General features: G+C 44.2%; 18 non-coding genes across 18 annotated transcripts; all 18 read right to left on the bottom strand.

Moving 5' to 3' along the window:
• Nucleotides 1-894: 894 nt before the first annotated feature.
• trnae-uuc (transfer RNA glutamic acid (anticodon UUC)) lies at nt 895-966 on the bottom strand. Its single transcript has one exon. It is a non-coding gene; the product is annotated as a tRNA-Glu (tRNA).
• Nucleotides 967-1,507: 541 nt separating this feature from the next.
• On the bottom strand, nt 1,508-1,581 carry trnai-aau (transfer RNA isoleucine (anticodon AAU)). The gene has a single exon. It is a non-coding gene; the product is annotated as a tRNA-Ile (tRNA).
• Nucleotides 1,582-3,004: 1,423 nt separating this feature from the next.
• Nucleotides 3,005-3,076, bottom strand: trnae-uuc (transfer RNA glutamic acid (anticodon UUC)). The gene has a single exon. It is a non-coding gene; the product is annotated as a tRNA-Glu (tRNA).
• Nucleotides 3,077-3,617: 541 nt separating this feature from the next.
• trnai-aau (transfer RNA isoleucine (anticodon AAU)) lies at nt 3,618-3,691 on the bottom strand. Its single transcript has one exon. It is a non-coding gene; the product is annotated as a tRNA-Ile (tRNA).
• A 1,423-nt stretch (nt 3,692-5,114) lies between these two features.
• Nucleotides 5,115-5,186, bottom strand: trnae-uuc (transfer RNA glutamic acid (anticodon UUC)). The gene has a single exon. It is a non-coding gene; the product is annotated as a tRNA-Glu (tRNA).
• Nucleotides 5,187-5,727: 541 nt separating this feature from the next.
• On the bottom strand, nt 5,728-5,801 carry trnai-aau (transfer RNA isoleucine (anticodon AAU)). Its single transcript has one exon. It is a non-coding gene; the product is annotated as a tRNA-Ile (tRNA).
• A 1,423-nt stretch (nt 5,802-7,224) lies between these two features.
• On the bottom strand, nt 7,225-7,296 carry trnae-uuc (transfer RNA glutamic acid (anticodon UUC)). Its single transcript has one exon. It is a non-coding gene; the product is annotated as a tRNA-Glu (tRNA).
• A 541-nt stretch (nt 7,297-7,837) lies between these two features.
• trnai-aau (transfer RNA isoleucine (anticodon AAU)) lies at nt 7,838-7,911 on the bottom strand. Its single transcript has one exon. It is a non-coding gene; the product is annotated as a tRNA-Ile (tRNA).
• A 1,417-nt stretch (nt 7,912-9,328) lies between these two features.
• On the bottom strand, nt 9,329-9,400 carry trnae-uuc (transfer RNA glutamic acid (anticodon UUC)). The gene has a single exon. It is a non-coding gene; the product is annotated as a tRNA-Glu (tRNA).
• A 541-nt stretch (nt 9,401-9,941) lies between these two features.
• Nucleotides 9,942-10,015, bottom strand: trnai-aau (transfer RNA isoleucine (anticodon AAU)). Its single transcript has one exon. It is a non-coding gene; the product is annotated as a tRNA-Ile (tRNA).
• Nucleotides 10,016-11,431: 1,416 nt separating this feature from the next.
• trnae-uuc (transfer RNA glutamic acid (anticodon UUC)) lies at nt 11,432-11,503 on the bottom strand. Its single transcript has one exon. It is a non-coding gene; the product is annotated as a tRNA-Glu (tRNA).
• A 541-nt stretch (nt 11,504-12,044) lies between these two features.
• trnai-aau (transfer RNA isoleucine (anticodon AAU)) lies at nt 12,045-12,118 on the bottom strand. The gene has a single exon. It is a non-coding gene; the product is annotated as a tRNA-Ile (tRNA).
• A 1,417-nt stretch (nt 12,119-13,535) lies between these two features.
• Nucleotides 13,536-13,607, bottom strand: trnae-uuc (transfer RNA glutamic acid (anticodon UUC)). The gene has a single exon. It is a non-coding gene; the product is annotated as a tRNA-Glu (tRNA).
• Nucleotides 13,608-14,148: 541 nt separating this feature from the next.
• Nucleotides 14,149-14,222, bottom strand: trnai-aau (transfer RNA isoleucine (anticodon AAU)). Its single transcript has one exon. It is a non-coding gene; the product is annotated as a tRNA-Ile (tRNA).
• A 1,422-nt stretch (nt 14,223-15,644) lies between these two features.
• On the bottom strand, nt 15,645-15,716 carry trnae-uuc (transfer RNA glutamic acid (anticodon UUC)). Its single transcript has one exon. It is a non-coding gene; the product is annotated as a tRNA-Glu (tRNA).
• A 541-nt stretch (nt 15,717-16,257) lies between these two features.
• Nucleotides 16,258-16,331, bottom strand: trnai-aau (transfer RNA isoleucine (anticodon AAU)). Its single transcript has one exon. It is a non-coding gene; the product is annotated as a tRNA-Ile (tRNA).
• Nucleotides 16,332-17,754: 1,423 nt separating this feature from the next.
• On the bottom strand, nt 17,755-17,826 carry trnae-uuc (transfer RNA glutamic acid (anticodon UUC)). Its single transcript has one exon. It is a non-coding gene; the product is annotated as a tRNA-Glu (tRNA).
• A 541-nt stretch (nt 17,827-18,367) lies between these two features.
• On the bottom strand, nt 18,368-18,441 carry trnai-aau (transfer RNA isoleucine (anticodon AAU)). The gene has a single exon. It is a non-coding gene; the product is annotated as a tRNA-Ile (tRNA).
• Between the last annotated feature and the right edge of the window lie 1,261 nt (nt 18,442-19,702).

Below are 19,702 nucleotides of genomic sequence, written 5' to 3'. Positions count from 1 at the left end.
GAAAATCTTAATGCTCATGTTCCGTTATCAGTGCCCACGATCCAGGCAATGGTCTTGTACACGTTGCTAAGTTCAAAATGTGTATTTTTTCGCACTGGCAATGAATTAACTGATATCTGTGCTGTGATCAACTAGGTTACTTAGGGTGATGTCGTGCAAGAACGTAATGGAAGCCTAATTATAACGGTGATTGTTGTAACACTGCAGTTAAATGTTGGCAAATTTACAGTGTCAATCAGCAATTCAATTCCACATGTTGATTTAATGTTCTGCTGAATTGTTCATAAAGAAACAAAGCTTGCACAACAGGCTCGATCTCACCGTCTTGAAGACACAGTGAAATATGCTGGAGAGTTTATAACTGTTTGAGACTTAACAATACTGATGTTGAATATCGGTTAGATCAATCACTCCATGAATTCACTGCTGGGAAATTCAGAGCTTGTAAATTGCCTGTGAACGCTAAACATAGACACACAGTGAGCCAATGTGCAATATAGGAGGGGCCCAGGCCAAATGAATGCTCGGGATAAGTTATCAGTGGCCATGGCCCAGGCATTCACTGATTCCAGTCTTGCAGACGTTGCTAAGTTTAAAATGCTGAATATTTCCACACTGGCAATGCATTGACAGATGGTAAGCTAGAGTGATGTGCCGCAAAAATGTACACGGAAGGCTAAAGTTAGCCATGATTGGCAACATTTACGGTGTCAATCAGCACCAGTTGAGCGAGATCTCCTCATTTACTGCTCACTTTGAAACGGAAGGCACAGAAGCGTGTCCTGTATCACTACAACGAATGATGCGCTGCTGATGGTTGGGGCAGCAAGAGTGCAGTGAGCTGTGAATTTGTTCAGAAACAGCCTTGCAGGTCAAACGGCCGAAAATATAATGTTCCCTGACCGGGAATCGAACCCGGGCCGCAGCGGTGAAAGCGCCGAAACCTAACCACTAAACCACCAGGGAAGCTGCTACACATTTGCTTGCCAACAAGCAGACCAACACAGTCTTTCCTGCTTGCTCCTTCCAAAGTCTCACCACTTTCGCGCCAGGTAAAACTGTTCGTAGCAAATGGCATTTTTTGTGGAGAACACCAAAGATATGTCCGCGCATCCGCAGCATCACGTGCGGGTAGGCATCCACTGAAATCTATTTCATTCTGTCCTTTTCTCGGGATTTTTCACTCTCGGTGCCGGGTGAACATTTCATTTAGTGTTTTTGTCCTGAACTGCAGTCTTTTGCCCATCTCCAGGCGACAGAACCGTTCTGGCTGTCTGTTCCTACTTTTGAGCATTTACGGGAACAGGCCTCCGGTTCATCGTTTATCAGCAAACCAAGAAACAGAAATAAACAGAAAGATGTGCCTCTCCGCCCCGTCGGCAAGTAGCAATGACTGTTATTCCAAATAATTCCCAACCCTTGTGATTCTGTGTGGATTTGTTTCATTATAAAGATTTGATTTTCAACGTGACTAAAAACCGAATAAAAATTATGAAAAACACTGGAATGGCCCGTACGGGGATCGAACCCGCGACCTTGGCGTTATTAGCACCACGCTCTAACCAACTGAGCTAACCGGCCACAAGTTGTGTTATCGTTGCGTGAAAGCTCACTCTGCGGGGATTGTGTTTCCAACTCACACTGGATGACAGATTTACTGCATAAACATTGAACGCATCACATCGCTTAAACATTGTGCACTGTTCATCTACAACACTGCGCAGAGTGTAAATAGAACGTAACAGAACGTAACAGCTTAATCTAAAAACAATTCATGTTGAAAATTATTATCACGCAACCGCTGAACAGCCCACTGTCCCGATATAAAATCAGCCACTACCCTTAGAATGAAGGGAACGCGAAATAACCAAAAATTGCTGAAACACGGGATTGAGCCATGAACCATCTGGATCTTCAGTCAAACGCCTTCCCAACTGAACTATTTCGGTCTGACAGTGAACGAAGCAAAGTTTTCTCACACCTTTTTGAAAGAAAACCTGACCCCGGAAGGAATTGCCCCACCCACTCTGTCCTCGTTTCGGGGCAATGGGTCCAAAACACATCTCAGAGCTCAGGTTGTGTCAATGTAAAGTATAATGATACCGAAAATCTTAATGCTCATGTTCCGTTATCAGTGCCCACGATCCAGGCAATGGTCTTGTACACGTTGCTAAGTTCAAAATGTGTATTTTTTCGCACTGGCAATGAATTAACTGATATCTGTGCTGTGATCAACTAGGTTACTTAGGGTGATGTCGTGCAAGAACGTAATGGAAGCCTAATTATAACGGTGATTGTTGTCACACTGCAGTTAAATGTTGGCAAATTTACAGTGTCAATCAGCAATTCAATTCCACATGTTGATTTAATGTTCTGCTGAAGTGTTCATAAAGAAACAAAGCTTGCACAACAGGCTCGATCTCACCGTCTTGAAGACACAGTGAAATATACTGGAGAGTTTATAACTGTTTGAGACTTAACAATACTGATGTTGAATATCGGTTAGATCAATCACTCCATGAATTCACTGCTGGGAAATTCAGAGCTTGTAAATTGCCTGTGAACGCTAAACATAGACACACAGTGAGCCAATGTGCAATATAGGAGGGGCCCAGGCCAAATGAATGCTCGGGATAAGTTATCAGTGGCCATGGCCCAGGCATTCACTGATTCCAGTCTTGCAGACGTTGCTAAGTTTAAAATGCTGAATATTTCCACACTGGCAATGCATTGACAGATGGTAAGCTAGAGTGATGTGCCGCAAAAATGTACACGGAAGGCTAAAGTTAGCCATGATTGGCAACATTTACGGTGTCAATCAGCACCAGTTGAGCGAGAGCGAGATCTCCTCATTTACTGCTCACTTTGAAACGGAAGGCACAGAAGTGTGTGCTGTATCACTACAACGAATGATGCGCTGCTGATGGTTGGGGCAGCAAGAGTGCAGTGAGCTGTGAATTTGTTCAGGAACAGCCTTGCAGGTCAAACCGCCGAAAATACAATGTTCCCTGACCGGGAATCGAACCCGGGCCGCAGCGGTGAAAGCGCCGAAACCTAACCACTAAACCACCAGGGAAGCTGCTACACATTTGCTTGCCAACAAGCAGACCAACACAGTCTTTCCTGCTTGCTCCTTCCAAAGTCTCACCACTTTCGCGCCAGGTGAAACTGTTCGTAGCAAATGGCATTTTTTGTGGAGAACACCAAAGATATGTCCGCGCATCCGCAGCATCACGTGCGGGTAGGCATCCACTGAAATCTATTTCATTCTGTCCTTTTCTCGGGATTTTTCACTCTCGGTGCCGGGTGAACATTTAATTTAGTGTTTTTGTCCTGAACTGCAGTCTTTTGCCCATCTCCAGGCGACAGAACCGTTCTGGCTGTCTGTTCCTACTTTTGAGCATTTACGGGAACAGGCCTCCGGTTCATCGTTTATCAGCAAACCAAGAAACAGAAATAAACAGAAAGATGTGCCTCTCCACCCCGTCGGCAAGTAGCAATGACTGTTATTCCAAATAATTCCCAACCCTTGTGATTCTGTGTGGATTTGTTTCATTATAAAGATTTGATTTTCAACGTGACTAAAAACCGAATAAAAATTATGAAAAACACTGGAATGGCCCGTACGGGGATCGAACCCGCGACCTTGGCGTTATTAGCACCACGCTCTAACCAACTGAGCTAACCCGCCACAAGTTGTGTTAACGTTGCGTGAAAGCTCACTCTGCGGGGATTGTGTTTCCAACTCACACTGGATGACAGATTTACTGCATAAACATTGAACGCATCACATCGCTTAAACATTGTTCACTGTTCATCTACAACACTGCGCAGAGTGTAAATAGAACGTAACAGAACGTAACAGCTTAATCTAAAAACAATTCATGTTGAAAATTATTATCACGCAACCGCTGAACAGCCGACTGTCCCGATATAAAATCAGCCACTACCCTTAGAATGAAGGGAACGCGAAATAACCAAAAATTGCTGAAACACGGGATTGAGCCATGAACCATCTGGATCTTCAGTCAAACGCCTTCCCAACTGAACTATTTCGGTCTGACAGTGAACGAAGCAAAGTTTTCTCACACCTTTTTGAAAGAAAACCTGACCCCGGAAGGAATTGCCCCACCCACTCTGTCCTCGTTTCGGGGCAATGGGTCCAAAACACATCTCAGAGCTCAGGTTGTGTCAATGTAAAGTATAATGATACCGAAAATCTTAATGCTCATGTTCCGTTATCAGTGCCCACGATCCAGGCAATGGTCTTGTACACGTTGCTAAGTTCAAAATGTGTATTTTTTCGCACTGGAAATGAATTAACTGATATCTGTGCTGTGATCAACTAGGTTACTTAGGGTGATGTCGTGCAAGAACGTAATGGAAGCTTAATTTTAACGGTGATTGTTCTCACACTGCAGTTAAATGTTGGCAAATTTACAGTGTCAATCAGCAATTCAATTCCACATGTTGATTTAATGTTCTGCTGAAGTGTTCATAAAGAAACAAAGCTTGCACAACAGGCTCGATCTCACCGTCTTGAAGACACAGTGAAATATACTGGAGAGTTTATAACTGTTTGAGACTTAACAATACTGATGTTGAATATCGGTTAGATCAATCACTCCATGAATTCACTGCTGGGAAATTCAGAGCTTGTAAATTGCCTGTGAACGCTAAACATAGACACACAGTGAGCCAATGTGCAATATAGGAGGGGCCCAGGCCAAATGAATGCTCGGGATAAGTTATCAGTGGCCATGGCCCAGGCATTCACTGATTCCAGTCTTGCAGACGTTGCTAAGTTTAAAATGCTGAATATTTCCACACTGGCAATGCATTGACAGATGGTAAGCTAGAGTGATGTGCCGCAAAAATGTACACGGAAGGCTAAAGTTAGCCATGATTGGCAACATTTACGGTGTCAATCAGCACCAGTTGAGCGAGAGCGAGATCTCCTCATTTACTGCTGACTTTGAAACGGAAGGCACAGAAGTGTGTGCTGTATCACTACAACGAATGATGCGCTGCTGATGGTTGGGGCAGCAAGAGTGCAGTGAGCTGTGAATTTGTTCAGGAACAGCCTTGCAGGTCAAACCGCCGAAAATACAATGTTCCCTGACCGGGAATCGAACCCGGGCCGCAGCGGTGAAAGCGCCGTAACCTAACCACTAAACCACCAGGGAAGCTGCTACACATTTGCTTGCCAACAAGCAGACCAACACAGTCTTTCCTGCTTGCTCCTTCCAAAGTCTCACCACTTTCGCGCCAGGTGAAACTGTTCGTAGCAAATGGCATTTTTTGTGGAGAACACCAAAGATATGTCCGCGCATCCGCAGCATCACGTGCGGGTAGGCATCCACTGAAATCTATTTCATTCTGTCCTTTTCTCGGGATTTTTCACTCTCGGTGCCGGGTGAACATTTAATTTAGTGTTTTTGTCCTGAACTGCAGTCTTTTGCCCATCTCCAGGCGACAGAACCGTTCTGGCTGTCTGTTCCTACTTTTGAGCATTTACGGGAACAGGCCTCCGGTTCATCGTTTATCAGCAAACCAAGAAACAGAAATAAACAGAAAGATGTGCCTCTCCACCCCGTCGGCAAGTAGCAATGACTGTTATTCCAAATAATTCCCAACCCTTGTGATTCTGTGTGGATTTGTTTCATTATAAAGATTTGATTTTCAACGTGACTAAAAACCGAATAAAAATTATGAAAAACACTGGAATGGCCCGTACGGGGATCGAACCCGCGACCTTGGCGTTATTAGCACCACGCTCTAACCAACTGAGCTAACCCGCCACAAGTTGTGTTAACGTTGCGTGAAAGCTCACTCTGCGGGGATTGTGTTTCCAACTCACACTGGATGACAGATTTACTGCATAAACATTGAACGCATCACATCGCTTAAACATTGTTCACTGTTCATCTACAACACTGCGCAGAGTGTAAATAGAACGTAACAGAACGTAACAGCTTAATCTAAAAACAATTCATGTTGAAAATTATTATCACGCAACCGCTGAACAGCCGACTGTCCCGATATAAAATCAGCCACTACCCTTAGAATGAAGGGAACGCGAAATAACCAAAAATTGCTGAAACACGGGATTGAGCCATGAACCATCTGGATCTTCAGTCAAACGCCTTCCCAACTGAACTATTTCGGTCTGACAGTGAACGAAGCAAAGTTTTCTCACACCTTTTTGAAAGAAAACCTGACCCCGGAAGGAATTGCCCCACCCGCTCTGTCCTCGTTTCGGGGCAATGGGTCCAAAACACATCTCAGAGCTCAGGTTGTGTCAATGTAAAGTATAATGATACCGAAAATCTTAATGCTCATGTTCCGTTATCAGTGCCCACGATCCAGGCAATGGTCTTGTACACGTTGCTAAGTTCAAAATGTGTATTTTTTCGCACTGGAAATGAATTAACTGATATCTGTGCTGTGATCAACTAGGTTACTTAGGGTGATGTCGTGCAAGAACGTAATGGAAGCTTAATTTTAACGGTGATTGTTCTCACACTGCAGTTAAATGTTGGCAAATTTACAGTGTCAATCAGCAATTCAATTCCACATGTTGATTTAATGTTCTGCTGAAGTGTTCATAAAGAAACAAAGCTTGCACAACAGGCTCGATCTCACCGTCTTGAAGACACAGTGAAATATACTGGAGAGTTTATAACTGTTTGAGACTTAACAATACTGATGTTGAATATCGGTTAGATCAATCACTCCATGAATTCACTGCTGGGAAATTCAGAGCTTGTAAATTGCCTGTGAACGCTAAACATAGACACACAGTGAGCCAATGTGCAATATAGGAGGGGCCCAGGCCAAATGAATGCTCGGGATAAGTTATCAGTGGCCATGGCCCAGGCATTCACTGATTCCAGTCTTGCAGACGTTGCTAAGTTTAAAATGCTGAATATTTCCACACTGGCAATGCATTGACAGATGGTAAGCTAGAGTGATGTGCCGCAAAAATGTACACGGAAGGCTAAAGTTAGCCATGATTGGCAACATTTACGGTGTCAATCAGCACCAGTTGAGCGAGAGCGAGATCTCCTCATTTACTGCTGACTTTGAAACGGAAGGCACAGAAGTGTGTGCTGTATCACTACAACGAATGATGCGCTGCTGATGGTTGGGGCAGCAAGAGTGCAGTGAGCTGTGAATTTGTTCAGGAACAGCCTTGCAGGTCAAACCGCCGAAAATACAATGTTCCCTGACCGGGAATCGAACCCGGGCCGCAGCGGTGAAAGCGCCGTAACCTAACCACTAAACCACCAGGGAAGCTGCTACACATTTGCTTGCCAACAAGCAGACCAACACAGTCTTTCCTGCTTGCTCCTTCCAAAGTCTCACCACTTTCGCGCCAGGTGAAACTGTTCGTAGCAAATGGCATTTTTTGTGGAGAACACCAAAGATATGTCCGCGCATCCGCAGCATCACGTGCGGGTAGGCATCCACTGAAATCTATTTCATTCTGTCCTTTTCTCGGGATTTTTCACTCTCGGTGCCGGGTGAACATTTAATTTAGTGTTTTTGTCCTGAACTGCAGTCTTTTGCCCATCTCCAGGCGACAGAACCGTTCTGGCTGTCTGTTCCTACTTTTGAGCATTTACGGGAACAGGCCTCCGGTTCATCGTTTATCAGCAAACCAAGAAACAGAAATAAACAGAAAGATGTGCCTCTCCACCCCGTCGGCAAGTAGCAATGACTGTTATTCCAAATAATTCCCAACCCTTGTGATTCTGTGTGGATTTGTTTCATTATAAAGATTTGATTTTCAACGTGACTAAAAACCGAATAAAAATTATGAAAAACGCTGGAATGGCCCGTACGGGGATCGAACCCGCGACCTTGGCGTTATTAGCACCACGCTCTAACCAACTGAGCTAACCCGCCACAAGTTGTGTTAACGTTGCGTGAAAGCTCACTCTGCGGGGATTGTGTTTCCAACTCACACTGGATGACAGATTTACTGCATAAACATTGAACGCATCACATCGCTTAAACATTGTTCACTGTTCATCTACAACACTGCGCAGAGTGTAAATAGAACGTAACAGAACGTAACAGCTTAATCTAAAAACAATTCATGTTGAAAATTATTATCACGCAACCGCTGAACAGCCCACTGTCCCGATATAAAATCAGCCACTACCCTTAGAATGAAGGGAACGCGAAATATCCAAAAATTGCTGAAACACGGGATTGAGCCATGAACCATCTGGATCTTCAGTCAAACGCCTTCCCAACTGAACTATTTCGGTCTGACAGTGAACGAAGCAAAGTTTTCTCACACCTTTTTGAAAGAAAACCTGACCCCGGAAGGAATTGCCCCACCCACTCTGTCCTCGTTTCGGGGCAATGGGTCCAAAACACATCTCAGAGCTCAGGTTGTGTCAATGTAAAGTATAATGATACCGAAAATCTTAATGCTCATGTTCTGTTATCAGTGCCCACGATCCAGGCAATGGTCTTGTACACGTTGCTAAGTTCAAAATGTGTATTTTTTCGCACTGGAAATGAATTAACTGATATCTGTGCTGTGATCAACTAGGTTACTTAGGGTGATGTCGTGCAAGAACGTAATGGAAGCTTAATTTTAACGGTGATTGTTCTCACACTGCAGTTAAATGTTGGCAAATTTACAGTGTCAATCAGCAATTCAATTCCACATGTTGATTTAATGTTCTGCTGAAGTGTTCATAAAGAAACAAAGCTTGCACAACAGGCTCGATCTCACCGTCTTGAAGACACAGTGAAATATACTGGAGAGTTTATAACTGTTTGAGACTTAACAATACTGATGTTGAATATCGGTTAGATCAATCACTCCATGAATTCACTGCTGGGAAATTCAGAGCTTGTAAATTGCCTGTGAACGCTAAACATAGACACACAGTGAGCCAATGTGCAATATAGGAGGGGCCCAGGCCAAATGAATGCTCGGTATAAGTTATCAGTGGCCATGGCCCAGGCATTCACTGATTCCAGTCTTGCAGACGTTGCTAAGTTTAAAATGCTGAATATTTCCACACTGGCAATGCATTGACAGATGGTAAGCTAGAGTGATGTGCCGCAAAAATGTACACGGAAGGCTAAAGTTAGCCATGATTGGCAACATTTACGGTGTCAATCCGCACCAGTTGAGCGAGATCTCCTCATTTACTGCTCACTTTGAAACGGAAGGCACAGAAGCGTGTCCTGTATCACTACAACGAATGATGCGCTGCTGATGGTTGGGGCAGCAAGAGTGCAGTGAGCTGTGAATTTGTACAGGAACAGCCTTGCAGGTCAAACGGCCGAAAATATAATGTTCCCTGACCGGGAATCGAACCCGGGCCGCAGCGGTGAAAGCGCCGAAACCTAACCACTAAACCACCAGGGAAGCTGCTACACATTTGCTTGCCAACAAGCAGACCAACACAGTCTTTCCTGCTTGCTCCATCCAAAGTCTCACCACTTTCGCGCCAGGTAAAACTGTTCGTAGCAAATGGCATTTTTTGTGGAGAACACCAAAGATATGTCCGCGCATCCGCAGCATCACGTGCGGGTAGGCATCCACTGAAATCTATTTCATTCTGTCCTTTTCTCGGGATTTTTCACTCTCGGTGCCGGGTGAACATTTAATTTAGTGTTTTTGTCCTGAACTGCAGTCTTTTGCCCATCTCCAGGCGACAGAACCGTTCTGGCTGTCTGTTCCTACTTTTGAGCATTTACGGGAACAGGCCTCCGGTTCATCGTTTATCAGCAAACCAAGAAACAGAAATAAACAGAAAGATGTGCCTCTCCACCCCGTCGGCAAGTAGCAATGACTGTTATTCCAAATAATTCCCAACCCTTGTGATTCTGTGTGGATTTGTTCCATTATAAAGATTTGATTTTCAACGTGACCAAAAACCGAATAAAAATTATGAAAAACACTGGCATGGCCCGTACGGGGATCGAACCCGCGACCTTGGCGTTATTAGCACCACGCTCTAACCAACTGAGCTACCCGGCCACAAGTTGTGTTAACGTTGCGTGAAAGCTCACTCTGCGGGGATTGTGTTTCCAACTCACACTGGATGACAGATTTACTGCATAAACATTGAACGCATCACATCGCTTAAACATTGTTCACTGTTCATCTACAACACTGTGCAGAGTGTAAATAGAACGTAACAGAACGTAACAGCTTAATCTAAAAACAATTCATGTTGAAAATTATTACACGCAACCGCTGAACAGCCCACTGTCCCGATATAAAATCAGCCACTACCCTTAGAATGAAGGGAACGCGAAATAACCAAAAATTGCTGAAACACGGGATTGAGCCATGAACCATCTGGATCTTCAATCAAACGCCTTCCCAACTGAACTATTTCGGTCTGACAGTGAACGAAGCAAAGTTTTCTCACACCTTTTTGAAAGAAAACCTGACCCCGGAAGGAATTGCCCCACCCACTCTGTCCTCGTTTCGGGGCAATGGGTCCCAAACACATCTCAGAGCTCAGGTTGTGTCAATGTAAAGTATAATGATACCGAAAATCTTAATGCTCATGTTCCGTTATCAGTGCCCACGATCCAGGCAATGGTCTTGTACACGTTGCTAAGTTCAAAATGTGTATTTTTTCGCACTGGCAATGAATTAACTGATATCTGTGCTGTGATCAACTAGGTTACTTAGGGTGATGTCGTGCAAGAACGTAATGGAAGCTTAATTTTAACGGTGATTGTTCTCACACTGCAGTTAAATGTTGGCAAATTTACAGTGTCAATCAGCAATTCAATTCCACATGTTGATTTAATGTTCTGCTGAAGTGTTCATAAAGAAACAAAGCTTGCACAACAGGCTCGATCTCACCGTCTTGAAGACACAGTGAAATATACTGGAGAGTTTATAACTGTTTGAGACTTAACAATACTGATGTTGAATATCGGTTAGATCAATCACTCCATGAATTCACTGCTGGGAAATTCAGAGCTTGTAAATTGCCTGTGAACGCTAAACATAGACACACAGTGAGCCAATGTGCAATATAGGAGGGGCCCAGGCCAAATGAATGCTCGGGATAAGTTATCAGTGGCCATGGCCCAGGCATTCACTGATTCCAGTCTTGCAGACGTTGCTAAGTTTAAAATGCTGAATATTTCCACACTGGCAATGCATTGACAGATGGTAAGCTAGAGTGATGTGCCGCAAAAATGTACACGGAAGGCTAAAGTTAGCCATGATTGGCAACATTTACGGTGTCAATCAGCACCAGTTGAGCGAGATCTCCTCATTTACTGCTCACTTTGAAACGGAAGGCACAGAAGCGTGTCCTGTATCACTACAACGAATGATGCGCTGCTGATGGTTGGGGCAGCAAGAGTGCAGTGAGCTGTGAATTTGTACAGGAACAGCCTTGCAGGTCAAACGGCCGAAAATACAATGTTCCCTGACCGGGAATCGAACCCGGGCCGCAGCGGTGAAAGCGCCGAAACCTAACCACTAAACCACCAGGGAAGCTGCTACACATTTGCTTGCCAACAAGCAGACCAACACAGTCTTTCCTGCTTGCTCCTTCCAAAGTCTCACCACTTTCGCGCCAGGTAAAACTGTTCGTAGCAAATGGCATTTTTTGTGGAGAACACCAAAGATATGTCCGCGCATCCGCAGCATCACGTGCGGGTAGGCATCCACTGAAATCTATTTCATTCTGTCCTTTTCTCGGGATTTTTCACTCTCGGTGCCGGGTGAACATTTAATTTAGTGTTTTTGTCCTGAACTGCAGTCTTTTGCCCATCTCCAGGCGACAGAACCGTTCTGGCTGTCTGTTCCTACTTTTGAGCATTTACGGGAACAGGCCTCCGGTTCATCGTTTATCAGCAAACCAAGAAACAGAAATAAACAGAAAGATGTGCCTCTCCGCCCCGTCGGCAAGTAGCAATGACTGTTATTCCAAATAATTCCCAACCCTTGTGATTCTGTGTGGATTTGTTTCATTATAAAGATTTGATTTTCAACGTGACTAAAAACCGAATAAAAATTATGAAAAACACTGGAATGGCCCGTACGGGGATCGAACCCGCGACCTTGGCGTTATTAGCACCACGCTCTAACCAACTGAGCTAACCGGCAACAAGTTGTGTTATCGTTGCGTGAAAGCTCACTCTGCGGGGATTGTGTTTCCAACTCACACTGGATGACAGATTTACTGCATAAACATTGAACGCATCACATCGCTTAAACATTGTGCACTGTTCATCTACAACACTGCGCAGAGTGTAAATAGAACGTAACAGAACGTAACAGCTTAATCTAAAAACAATTCATGTTGAAAATTATTATCACGCAACCGCTGAACAGCCCACTGTCCCGATATAAAATCAGCCACTACCCTTAGAATGAAGGGAACGCGAAATAACCAAAAATTGCTGAAACACGGGATTGAGCCATGAACCATCTGGATCTTCAGTCAAACGCCTTCCCAACTGAACTATTTCGGTCTGACAGTGAACGAAGCAAAGTTTTCTCACACCTTTTTGAAAGAAAACCTGACCCCGGAAGGAATTGCCCCACCCACTCTGTCCTCGTTTCGGGGCAATGGGTCCAAAACACATCTCAGAGCTCAGGTTGTGTCAATGTAAAGTATAATGATACCGAAAATCTTAATGCTCATGTTCCGTTATCAGTGCCCACGATCCAGGCAATGGTCTTGTACACGTTGCTAAGTTCAAAATGTGTATTTTTTCGCACTGGCAATGAATTAACTGATATCTGTGCTGTGATCAACTAGGTTACTTAGGGTGATGTCGTGCAAGAACGTAATGGAAGCCTAATTATAACGGTGATTGTTGTCACACTGCAGTTAAATGTTGGCAAATTTACAGTGTCAATCAGCAATTCAATTCCACATGTTGATTTAATGTTCTGCTGAAGTGTTCATAAAGAAACAAAGCTTGCACAACAGGCTCGATCTCACCGTCTTGAAGACACAGTGAAATATACTGGAGAGTTTATAACTGTTTGAGACTTAACAATACTGATGTTGAATATCGGTTAGATCAATCACTCCATGAATTCACTGCTGGGAAATTCAGAGCTTGTAAATTGCCTGTGAACGCTAAACATAGACACACAGTGAGCCAATGTGCAATATAGGAGGGGCCCAGGCCAAATGAATGCTCGGGATAAGTTATCAGTGGCCATGGCCCAGGCATTCACTGATTCCAGTCTTGCAGACGTTGCTAAGTTTAAAATGCTGAATATTTCCACACTGGCAATGCATTGACAGATGGTAAGCTAGAGTGATGTGCCGCAAAAATGTACACGGAAGGCTAAAGTTAGCCATGATTGGCAACATTTACGGTGTCAATCAGCACCAGTTGAGCGAGATCTCCTCATTTACTGCTCACTTTGAAACGGAAGGCACAGAAGCGTGTCCTGTATCACTACAACGAATGATGCGCTGCTGATGGTTGGGGCAGCAAGAGTGCAGTGAGCTGTGAATTTGTACAGGAACAGCCTTGCAGGTCAAACGGCCGAAAATACAATGTTCCCTGACCGGGAATCGAACCCGGGCCGCAGCGGTGAAAGCGCCGAAACCTAACCACTAAACCACCAGGGAAGCTGCTACACATTTGCTTGCCAACAAGCAGACCAACACAGTCTTTCCTGCTTGCTCCTTCCAAAGTCTCACCACTTTCGCGCCAGGTAAAACTGTTCGTAGCAAATGGCATTTTTTGTGGAGAACACCAAAGATATGTCCGCGCATCCGCAGCATCACGTGCGGGTAGGCATCCACTGAAATCTATTTCATTCTGTCCTTTTCTCGGGATTTTTCACTCTCGGTGCCGGGTGAACATTTAATTTAGTGTTTTTGTCCTGAACTGCAGTCTTTTGCCCATCTCCAGGCGACAGAACCGTTCTGGCTGTCTGTTCCTACTTTTGAGCATTTACGGGAACAGGCCTCCGGTTCATCGTTTATCAGCAAACCAAGAAACAGAAATAAACAGAAAGATGTGCCTCTCCGCCCCGTCGGCAAGTAGCAATGACTGTTATTCCAAATAATTCCCAACCCTTGTGATTCTGTGTGGATTTGTTTCATTATAAAGATTTGATTTTCAACGTGACTAAAAACCGAATAAAAATTATGAAAAACACTGGAATGGCCCGTACGGGGATCGAACCCGCGACCTTGGCGTTATTAGCACCACGCTCTAACCAACTGAGCTAACCGGCAACAAGTTGTGTTATCGTTGCGTGAAAGCTCACTCTGCGGGGATTGTGTTTCCAACTCACACTGGATGACAGATTTACTGCATAAACATTGAACGCATCACATCGCTTAAACATTGTTCACTGTTCATCTACAACACTGTGCAGAGTGTAAATAGAACGTAACAGAACGTAACAGCTTAATCTAAAAACAATTCATGTTGAAAATTATTACACGCAACCGCTGAACAGCCCACTGTCCCGATATAAAATCAGCCACTACCCTTAGAATGAAGGGAACGCGAAATAACCAAAAATTGCTGAAACACGGGATTGAGCCATGAACCATCTGGATCTTCAGTCAAACGCCTTCCCAACTGAACTATTTCGGTCTGACAGTGAACGAAGCAAAGTTTTCTCACACCTTTTTGAAAGAAAACCTGACCCCGGAAGGAATTGCCCCACCCACTCTGTCCTCGTTTCGGGGCAATGGGTCCAAAACACATCTCAGAGCTCAGGTTGTGTCAATGTAAAGTATAATGATACCGAAAATCTTAATGCTCATGTTCCGTTATCAGTGCCCACGATCCAGGCAATGGTCTTGTACACGTTGCTAAGTTCAAAATGTGTATTTTTTCGCACTGGCAATGAATTAACTGATATCTGTGCTGTGATCAACTAGGTTACTTAGGGTGATGTCGTGCAAGAACGTAATGGAAGCCTAATTATAACGGTGATTGTTGTCACACTGCAGTTAAATGTTGGCAAATTTACAGTGTCAATCAGCAATTCAATTCCACATGTTGATTTAATGTTCTGCTGAAGTGTTCATAAAGAAACAAAGCTTGCACAACAGGCTCGATCTCACCGTCTTGAAGACACAGTGAAATATACTGGAGAGTTTATAACTGTTTGAGACTTAACAATACTGATGTTGAATATCGGTTAGATCAATCACTCCATGAATTCACTGCTGGGAAATTCAGAGCTTGTAAATTGCCTGTGAACGCTAAACATAGACACACAGTGAGCCAATGTGCAATATAGGAGGGGCCCAGGCCAAATGAATGCTCGGGATAAGTTATCAGTGGCCATGGCCCAGGCATTCACTGATTCCAGTCTTGCAGACGTTGCTAAGTTTAAAATGCTGAATATTTCCACACTGGCAATGCATTGACAGATGGTAAGCTAGAGTGATGTGCCGCAAAAATGTACACGGAAGGCTAAAGTTAGCCATGATTGGCAACATTTACGGTGTCAATCAGCACCAGTTGAGCGAGAGCGAGATCTCCTCATTTACTGCTGACTTTGAAACGGATGGCACAGAAGTGTGAGCTGTATCACTACAACGTATGATGCGCTGCTGATGGTTGGGGCAGCAAGAGTGCAGTGAGCTGTGAATTTGTTCAGGAACAGCCTTGCAGGTCAAACGGCCGAAAATACAATGTTCCCTGACCGGGAATCGAACCCGGGCCGCAGCGGTGAAAGCGCCGAAACCTAACCACTAAACCACCAGGGAAGCTGCTACACATTTGCTTGCCAACAAGCAGACCAACACAGTCTTTCCTGCTTGCTCCTTCCAAAGTCTCACCACTTTCGCGCCAGGTGAAACTGTTCGTAGCAAATGGCATTTTTTGTGGAGAACACCAAAGATATGTCCGCGCATCCGCAGCATCACGTGCGGGTAGGCATCCACTGAAATCTATTTCATTCTGTCCTTTTCTCGGGATTTTTCACTCTCGGTGCCGGGTGAACATTTAATTTAGTGTTTTTGTCCTGAACTGCAGTCTTTTGCCCATCTCCAGGCGACAGAACCGTTCTGGCTGTCTGTTCCTACTTTTAAGCATTTACGGGAACAGGCCTCCGGTTCATCGTTTATCAGCAAACCAAGAAACAGAAATAAACAGAAAGATGTGCCTCTCCACCCCGTCGGCAAGTAGCAATGACTGTTATTCCAAATAATTCCCAACCCTTGTGATTCTGTGTGGATTTGTTTCATTATAAAGATTTGATTTTCAACGTGACTAAAAACCGAATAAAAATTATGAAAAACACTGGAATGGCCCGTACGGGGATCGAACCCGCGATCTTGGCGTTATTAGCACCACGCTCTAACCAACTGAGCTAACCCGCCACAAGTTGTGTTAACGTTGCGTGAAAGCTCACTCTGCGGGGATTGTGTTTCCAACTCACACTGGATGACAGATTTACTGCATAAACATTGAACGCATCACATCGCTTAAACATTGTTCACTGTTCATCTACAACACTGCGCAGAGTGTAAATAGAACGTAACAGAACGTAACAGCTTAATCTAAAAACAATTCATGTTGAAAATTATTATCACGCAACCGCTGAACAGCCCACTGTCCCGATATAAAATCAGCCACTACCCTTAGAATGAAGGGAACGCGAAATAACCAAAAATTGCTGAAACACGGGATTGAGCCATGAACCATCTGGATCTTCAGTCAAACGCCTTCCCAACTGAACTATTTCGGTCTGACAGTGAACGAAGCAAAGTTTTCTCACACCTTTTTGAAAGAAAACCTGACCCCGGAAGGAATTGCCCCACCCACTCTGTCCTCGTTTCGGGGCAATGGGTCCAAAACACATCTCAGAGCTCAGGTTGTGTCAATGTAAAGTATAATGATACCGAAAATCTTAATGCTCATGTTCCGTTATCAGTGCCCACGATCCAGGCAATGGTCTTGTACACGTTGCTAAGTTCAAAATGTGTATTTTTTCGCACTGGCAATGAATTAACTGATATCTGTGCTGTGATCAACTAGGTTACTTAGGGTGATGTCGTGCAAGAACGTAATGGAAGCCTAATTATAACGGTGATTGTTGTCACACTGCAGTTAAATGTTGGCAAATTTACAGGGTCAATCAGCAATTCAATTCCACATGTTGATTTAATGTTCTGCTGAAGTGTTCATAAAGAAACAAAGCTTGCACAACAGGCTCGATCTCACCGTCTTGAAGACACAGTGAAATATACTGGAGAGTTTATAACTGTTTGAGACTTAACAATACTGATGTTGAATATCGGTTAGATCAATCACTCCATGAATTCACTGCTGGGAAATTCAGAGCTTGTAAATTGCCTGTGAACGCTAAACATAGACACACAGTGAGCCAATGTGCAATATAGGAGGGGCCCAGGCCAAATGAATGCTCGGGATAAGTTATCAGTGGCCATGGCCCAGGCATTCACTGATTCCAGTCTTGCAGACGTTGCTAAGTTTAAAATGCTGAATATTTCCACACTGGCAATGCATTGACAGATGGTAAGCTAGAGTGATGTGCCGCAAAAATGTACACGGAAGGCTAAAGTTAGCCATGATTGGCAACATTTACGGTGTCAATCAGCACCAGTTGAGCGAGAGCGAGATCTCCTCATTTACTGCTGACTTTGAAACGGATGGCACAGAAGTGTGTGCTGTATCACTACAACGAATGATGCGCTGCTGATGGTTGGGGCAGCAAGAGTGCAGTGAGCTGTGAATTTGTTCAGGAACAGCCTTGCAGGTCAAACGGCCGAAAATACAATGTTCCCTGACCGGGAATCGAACCCGGGCCGCAGCGGTGAAAGCGCCGAAACCTAACCACTAAACCACCAGGGAAGCTGCTACACATTTGCTTGCCAACAAGCAGACCAACACAGTCTTTCCTGCTTGCTCCTTCCAAAGTCTCACCACTTTCGCGCCAGGTGAAACTGTTCGTAGCAAATGGCATTTTTTGTGGAGAACACCAAAGATATGTCCGCGCATCCGCAGCATCACGTGCGGGTAGGCATCCACTGAAATCTATTTCATTCTGTCCTTTTCTCGGTATTTTTCACTCTCGGTGCCGGGTGAACATTTCATTTAGTGTTTTTGTCCTGAACTGCAGTCTTTTGCCCATCTCCAGGCGACAGAACCGTTCTGGCTGTCTGTTCCTACTTTTGAGCATTTACGGGAACAGGCCTCCGGTTCATCGTTTATCAGCAAACCAAGAAACAGAAATAAACAGAAAGATGTGCCTCTCCACCCCGTCGGCAAGTAGCAATGACTGTTATTCCAAATAATTCCCAACCCTTGTGATTCTGTGTGGATTTGTTTCATTATAAAGATTTGATTTTCAACGTGACTAAAAACCGAATAAAAATTATGAAAAACACTGGAATGGCCCGTACGGGGATCGAACCCGCGACCTTGGCGTTATTAGCACCACGCTCTAACCAACTGAGCTAACCCGCCACAAGTTGTGTTAACGTTGCGTGAAAGCTCACTCTGCGGGGATTGTGTTTCCAACTCACACTGGATGACAGATTTACTGCATAAACATTGAACGCATCACATCGCTTAAACATTGTTCACTGTTCATCTACAACACTGCGCAGAGTGTAAATAGAACGTAACAGAACGTAACAGCTTAATCTAAAAACAATTCATGTTGAAAATTATTATCACGCAGCCGCTGAACAGCCCATTGTCCCGATATAAAATCAGCCACTACCCTTAGAATGAAGGGAACGCGAAATAACCAAAAATTGCTGAAACACGGGATTGAGCCATGAACCATCTGGATCTTCAGTCAAACGCCTTCCCAACTGAACTATTTCGGTCTGACAGTGAACGAAGCAAAGTTTTCTCACACCTTTTTGAAAGAAAACCTGACCCCGGAAGGAATTGCCCCACCCACTCTGTCCTCGTTTCGGGGCAATGGGTCCAAAACACATCTCAGAGCTCAGGTTGTGTCAATGTAAAGTATAATGATACCGAAAATCTTAATGCTCATGTTCACTTATCAGTGCCCACGATCCAGGCAATGGTCTTGTACACGTTGCTAAGTTCAAAATGTGTATTTTTTCGCACTGGAAATGAATTAACTGATATCTGTGCTGTGATCAACTAGGTTACTTAGGGTGATGTCGTGCAAGAACGTAATGGAAGCTTAATTTTAACGGTGATTGTTCTCACACTGCAGTTAAATGTTGGCAAATTTACAGTGTCAATCAGCAATTCAATTCCACATGTTGATTTAATGTTCTGCTGAAGTGTTCATAAAGAAACAAAGCTTGCACAACAGGCTCGATCTCACCGTCTTGAAGACACAGTGAAATATACTGGAGAGTTTATAACTGTTTGAGACTTAACAATACTGATGTTGAATATCGGTTAGATCAATCACTCCATGAATTCACTGCTGGGAAATTCAGAGCTTGTAAATTGCCTGTGAACGCTAAACATAGACACACAGTGAGCCAATGTGCAATATAGGAGGGGCCCAGGCCAAATGAATGCTCGGGATAAGTTATCAGTGGCCATGGCCCAGGCATTCACTGATTCCAGTCTTGCAGACGTTGCTAAGTTTAAAATGCTGAATATTTCCACACTGGCAATGCATTGACAGATGGTAAGCTAGAGTGATGTGCCGCAAAAAAGTTAGCCATGATTGGCAACATTTACGGTGTCAATCAGCACCAGTTGAGCGAGAGCGAGATCTCCTCATTTACTG

This window comes from Pristiophorus japonicus, unplaced genomic scaffold (assembly GCF_044704955.1).
Source record: "Pristiophorus japonicus isolate sPriJap1 unplaced genomic scaffold, sPriJap1.hap1 HAP1_SCAFFOLD_45, whole genome shotgun sequence".
Taxonomy (NCBI): domain Eukaryota; kingdom Metazoa; phylum Chordata; class Chondrichthyes; family Pristiophoridae; genus Pristiophorus; species Pristiophorus japonicus.
Note: the sequence above shows the minus strand (reverse complement) of the source record. Positions and strands in the feature narration are given on the sequence as shown.